Source organism: Sebastes fasciatus, chromosome 3 (assembly GCF_043250625.1).
Source record: "Sebastes fasciatus isolate fSebFas1 chromosome 3, fSebFas1.pri, whole genome shotgun sequence".
Lineage (NCBI taxonomy): Eukaryota > Metazoa > Chordata > Actinopteri > Perciformes > Sebastidae > Sebastes > Sebastes fasciatus.
In genome coordinates this window covers 39224734-39231365 of record NC_133797.1, presented here as the reverse complement: position 1 = coordinate 39231365, position 6632 = coordinate 39224734, and positions in this window count along the sequence as shown.

The window sequence follows — 6632 nt, the reverse complement described above, 5'->3', positions numbered from 1 at the left end:
TTGAGCATTAAACTCATCACTAAACAGATTAAATTTGTTATTTAATCTGCATCGTGACACTCCCAGGATTTGGATTTGGATGTACGTCATTCTTCACCTGGATTTCAAGGACATTCTGAAAGCTTAAATAAAACATTTATTTAACAACTCTGAGTTTGCAGTTAAACGGAACACATTCTCACTCCCAGCTCGTCAAATACCGTCGCTTGGTCGGTGCCCCTCGGCATCGGTGACTGACGCACGGGGTTCCCCTCTTGCGTTTAGTTACCTTCACTGACTAGCGAATAACGTGACAATATAAGTCAACGTTACTTTTAGTTTCAGACGGGACACGAACAGCGGTCTCCTGGTTGAAAGTCTTGTGTTTGTTTGATCGACCTGAGCTGACTATCACGCTATTAATACTACGTCAGTGGCTCTGACAGTCAAACAACGTCGTGGATGGGTTTACATTGGAGTTAGTTGAAAGCCCGGTTAGTACTGACGCTAAAGGGTGCCTCTGTCGCTATCCGATGCCGAGGGGTACTGCCCAATCGCGTTGGGAGTGAGAATCAGTTGCTATAGGCTACTTTAACATTACTGTCATACGTTATGGCAAATTATTATGGGCCAATAGTGATGTGCCTGAGAGAGAATGGAATTCCCACAACATTTTACAATTAACATCATTTTTGGGATTGAAGGATGGAGTCCTGACCTCAGTATTTCTAAAATCCTGGTTAGGGCCTTGTATCACTTGTCACAGGTGGTACAAAGTAACAGATTAACTGATCAATTATCTGGTCTTTGGATGGAGAGTTTCAATTTTATATTCAAATGTTAAACAGATCGTTGACAATTTTCTGGGACACACCAACCACACCAACGTTTCCTCTCATTGAGCTTTCATTATGAAAGTCTTTGTCGGTCGACATCTCTTTTTCTCAGGCAATAGTTTGATTGATCCACGAAGCGTATTCTGGATCGCAGAGGTCCATGAATGCAGCTGCTTTTCTACACACATGGTCAGGATCACCGAGGAAGGAAATGACGCCGTAAATCTTGTTTTTGTACACCGCTCCTCCACCAGAATCCCCCTGTGAGACAGAAATATAATTTTGTTTGAAATACATATTTATCTTAAAACTTTAATGACAGAAGAGGAGAGTACGTATTAGAGGCCATGCCAACCCACATAACATATATCCACTCCAGGTGTTTGGCCACAGAACCAGTGTTGATACACCTTGACTTGGTAAGCCTTTGGGAAATCGTTCCGCAAAGTGTTTTCAAGGTCTTCACAGTTGACAACATCTACGTCTGCACAGTGGAGAGTAGCTGATTCACCGGGTTCTAGAGAAAAGAAGAAGAAGGAGTAGAAGAAAAAGAAGAAGAAACGTTTAAACTACAAAATCCATCTGAACATTTTTAATAAACAAAATATAATATTTCAATTTTGTTTTTATTTCATGCAGAACTGAAGCAGAATATAAATGAAACTAGGAAAATATATGTTTCTTTATAAGTAAAGAACAATTTTGGTAAAAAACAGAATAAAATAGATCATGGACGTAATTAAATTATCAAAAATCATCTCACTCCTTTCATCATTAGGGCCTCCAGTAGTGGCACTGTAACCTGCGATCTCAACCCTAGAAAATAATACCAACAAGAACCAGGTGGTTATGTTATATCATCATCAGCAACTATAATCATTCAACGTATCCTCGCACAACCGTTCACATGATATCTTGAAAAGTTACTCCTCATTTTTCGTGTGTTCGTGCAACACATGTCATCATCCGCTTGTTACATGCATACAGTCTTTTCAAAATAATAACTTGGTTAGGTTTAGGAAATGGTCATGGTTTGGGTTCAAATAACTACAGAAGTGTTGTTATGTAAGTGAGAAAAATAAATAATACAAATAAAAAAAATAATTCTGGTTTCACACGGGACACGGAGAGCGGTCTCCTGGGCGAAAGTCCGGTGTTTTTTGACCCGACCTCCACCTTACGCAGCGTGAGTCACTCTTTATACTTCCTGGTTCACGATTACGTGAATTCCGCATTTAATTTGTGGGATATATACGTTTTCTTTTGTTGAGGGAGAAAGACAGTGATAGAAAAGGATCAAGAGGTAGAGAGAGGTCAGTGAGTACTCTTGGAAGACACTGAATTGACATTTCATGCCTCACAAAGACGGTACTAGTAGTCATTCATTTGCAGATTGTAGTGAATGAGAAGGCTCATAAACCTGAATGAGGTGGGTGCCGTGCTAATGGCCACTCTGTAGACAAGCATTTGTTACCAGCACTTAATGTGAGCAGAAACAGAGAGCCAGTGGAGGGTAATGAAAAGTGTCATCATCTGTTTTCGGCTGGTTGAAGACCAGACGCGCTGCCGCATTTTGAACCACATGCAGAGGTTTTACTGTGCATGCTAACAGCCGTGCCAGAAGAACATAACAGTAATCATGGCGAGAGATGACCAGTGCCTGTACAAGCAGTTGAGCGGCATACTCAGTCAGCAGTGAAAAGGCGTATGAATGACACATTAACGCGCAAGGCATTTAGCATGCAATGAGTACGCCTTTCTTGATTCTCTCATGCCATTTGTACGCCATGCATCCTGTACTGACTGCAATGTAAACACAGTGAATATGCTACACTCAGACCTGGTGACATTGAGAAAGACTGCTTATGGTGGGAGGAGGGAGGGGAGGTGGATGGATCCAACAAACACAGGAACGTCAACCAGGAGACCGGTGTTTGAGCCCGCTGTTTTGTTTTGTAAGTTAGTGACGCTTGTCAAATGTTTTGTAGCGACATTTGGGATTTTTATGTTACGTTGTTTCAGTACATATTTTACTTAGATTACGTACTTATTTCAAGCCGAACCGTGATGTTTTTCCTAAACCTAACTAAGTGGTTTTGGTTGCCTAAACCTAACTGCAGACGTTACTCTAGTTTTGTTGCTTGGCGTAGAAATGACACTTGAAAAACAGTGAAAACTGAAAATTGCCTGGAAGCTGTGTAGTGATTTGCTGTGCTATAAAATCAGCCCAATAGACCTTCAAGGTTGCCCTGTCTGACTGGCACTGATCATATCCAGAAATAAATCTGAACCCAGATCTGGAGAAAACCTAGAAATTGTGAGACTTTCAAAACTAGGTGAGAAAAATCCCGACTCACATTTCAGGACGATCTTCACAGTCAGGAAGAGCTATAGTTGGAATATCAGAGGGGGCAGGTAGCTGCAGCAGCATGATGTCATGGGACGTCTTGTGTTCGTTATCTGTAAAGATCACAGCTTCTGCTGTGATTTGCACTTGTCGTGCTTGACTCCCTGGATGCACACCTAAATCTGCAAAAATAGTCCTACATGTAGGAAGAGGTTAAAGATGAACATCGCACAATAAAACAATCATTCAGTTCTGTTTCCCCATCTATTTTATATTTATTTTTTCTTCTCAGGAATACCAAAACCATTTATATTAGTCTGTATATACCCTGCATTATTCTGTATATGTTTATAGTGTTTAGATGTTAACAAGATATTGGGTCATTTTCTCACCCTCCTGGCTTCAAACAGTGAGCCGCAGTCAAGATCCAGCGGTTGCTGATCAGAGAGCCACCACACAAGTTGGAAGATCCACCAACAGCAACTTTCAGTTTGATGTGGTACTGACGCTCACATGGTTGACCTCCGATGATTCTCTTCTGCAGATCCACCACTGTGCTCACTGTGACACCTGAAAGAGAAGGTGACTGTGGGTTAAAACAGGTGTTTGTACTCCGTAGAATACACCTTATCTGCTCTGTCTCTCTTATCTTTACAATAGAGAAAGGAGAGTCCCCATTAGGAGACCAAACAATAAAATTAGAGATAGGGTCGACGATGTTTGAAAGCTAGCATAATATTTCATTTTTTTTATTCTTATTTTATTCTAACGTTTTAATTATTCTATTGTTATTTTTAACAAACCAAAGCAAATCCCTAGTGTATACCTGATACACCTGGCAATAAATAAAGATTCTGATTCTAATTTTATTTTCCCATTAAAACACTAACATAAATCCATCTTAAAAGAGCCTTGCAGAGTTTACGTGTAAACAAACAATGTTCCTGTTTACATTCTGCCTTATTCCAACACATTCTCACTCCCAACTCGTCAAATACCGCCGCTCGGTCAGTGCCCCTCGGCATCGGAGACCGACGCACGGGTTACCCCTCTTGCGTTACTTGTGGACGGACGGCGTGTCAATGTACGCTCGTTACATGCATAGTGTCCTTTCAAAATAAACTTCTGTTTTCACAGGAAGTTTGGTTTAATTAGTCACATTCTGTTGCTAAAGGGTGCCTCCGTGCGTCGGTCTCAGATGCCGAGGGGCGCTGACCAAATGGCGGTTATTGACGAGTTGGGAGTGACAACAGGTAGCTTATTCACCAAAATACATTGTGGCGTAATTTAGGTCTAACAAACATGTTGAGAACATTTGTGAAGTTAATTTTCATGCATGAGGAGCACAAATAAAATGGGAACCCACACCTAAAGATATTGCTCAATTGCTCTCCTAGTGGACAAACACTCCACAGAGCACCTTTAAGGTGGGATGCAACAAAACATTATGAAGTGACTTTCATGATAATGCACCATACAGACAAATGCACACATTGATAACACCAGGGGAAGGGAGAGTGAGAAACGCTACAACAGTTTTGTGCAATGGATAAATGCACTAAAATATGACCACATGGTATCGTTAAAGTAAGCACCAGAAATGTAAACTACTATGTAGATCAAATATTTGAGTACTCACCAACGCACAGCAAAATGAGAAGACGAGCCATCGCGGCTATTCATCGTCTACTGACTTGCCTTTGTGTCACAACAGCAGCAGCTCCCGATCACCTCGTAAAGGCTTATCAACACAACCCCACTGGCTGCAAGGCTCTATACACATTTATGCAAACTTTGGATCACTTATCAACAGTTCCTGCCCTCCATAAAGTGACAGCAGGGAAGTTGTACCTCTATAGAAGCACTGTGAGTCACTCAGATGACCTGCAACTTTTATTCAAAGAGATGTGTTGAAATGAGCTTTTATTTTAACTGTAACATTTTCTCTAATGTTTAAACGAGTGTTTTAGTTCCATAACCAAGCTTTAGTTTATTTGCCATAAAGTGACATATTTCCTTGTACTTGCTTGGCAAATCCTCTTTCATAGTTAATGTAATTTTATATTGTGATACCAATATATAGGGCTGTCAAAGTTAACGCCATAATAATAACGCGTTATCTATTAATTATTAATATTATTAATTTCTTTAACGCATTAATGCAACGGATTTTGAGGTTGTAGCGGGCTCAGTTTTAAAGATACAGTGAAGATACTGGCATCATCTGAAACCAGAAAAAATAATCCAATGGTACCAACCATGTCAAACTAGCTTGTCGCGTAGGACGCTGAATAACGCTATGAAGTTACGCTAAATGTTGGCGAGGAAAAACTGGCATGTCCATTTTTAAAGGTGTCCCTTGACCTCTGACCTCCAGATATATGAATGTAAATGGGTTCTATGGGTACCCACGAGTCTCCCCTTTATGGACATGCCCACTTTATGATAATCACATGCAGTTTTGGGGCAAGTCATAGTCAAGTCAGCACACTGACACACTGACAGCTGTTGTTGCCTGTTGGGCTGCAGTTTGCCATCTTATGATTTGAGCATATTTATGCTAAATGCAGTACCTGTGAGGGTTTCTGGACAATATCTGTCATTGTTTTGTGTTGTAAATTGATTTCCAATAATAAATATATACATACATTTACATAAAGCAGCATATTTGCCCACTCCCATGTTGATATTTTTGGCATCATTGGACACAAATCCCATAATAACCTTTCAGCATATTGTAATTCAAGTGTTCTGAGAGATAACTAGACGTCTGCACCTCCTCATGGCTCTGTTTTCAGGTTTTAAAAATCTAGTACATGATGGGAGACTTTGACCAATCACAGGTTATTTCATTGAGAGACCGTTCCTATTGGCTGTTGTCATGTGAGTGGTGCTTGGCATTCCTTCAAGAGATTTCAACATGGCTGCCTGGCCAAAAACTTTCTTAACGTAACATAATATTGATTCATATTTGATCAGCGCTGCCTAGTTTGACCGTTTGATTGGCTTTGGCAATTATATTACATCTTATATTATATCTCCTTCAGCTTTACTCAGTAGCAGCACAGTCATGGTGCTCTCATATGGACTGGAATGGTTTTCCATTCGTTATAAACTGACCGAGCCTCGATCCACAACATGTTTTATCCTGGGCCAGGGTAAAACAGAGATATTATTGTTATAAAACTGCGAGCAAAAGACTCTCCACTGCTCTCTCCTCTCCTAAAAAAACTGACAAGAAAGAAAGACAAAACCATCCCCTGTTCCTGTCTCTTCTCCATTAATAATAAGGTAGTAATTTGATTAATTGGTAATATGAAGCAGCTGTAATCAAGGTTATTATAAGAAGAAGCTGCCCCCACATGGCCAAAAAACAATCAGTTACTACAGGTTTAAAGATATTGATTAATGGAGTATTAAATTGTGCAGAAATCTGTTCATGTAATTTTTCTGTGACACTGAAAAAAAAG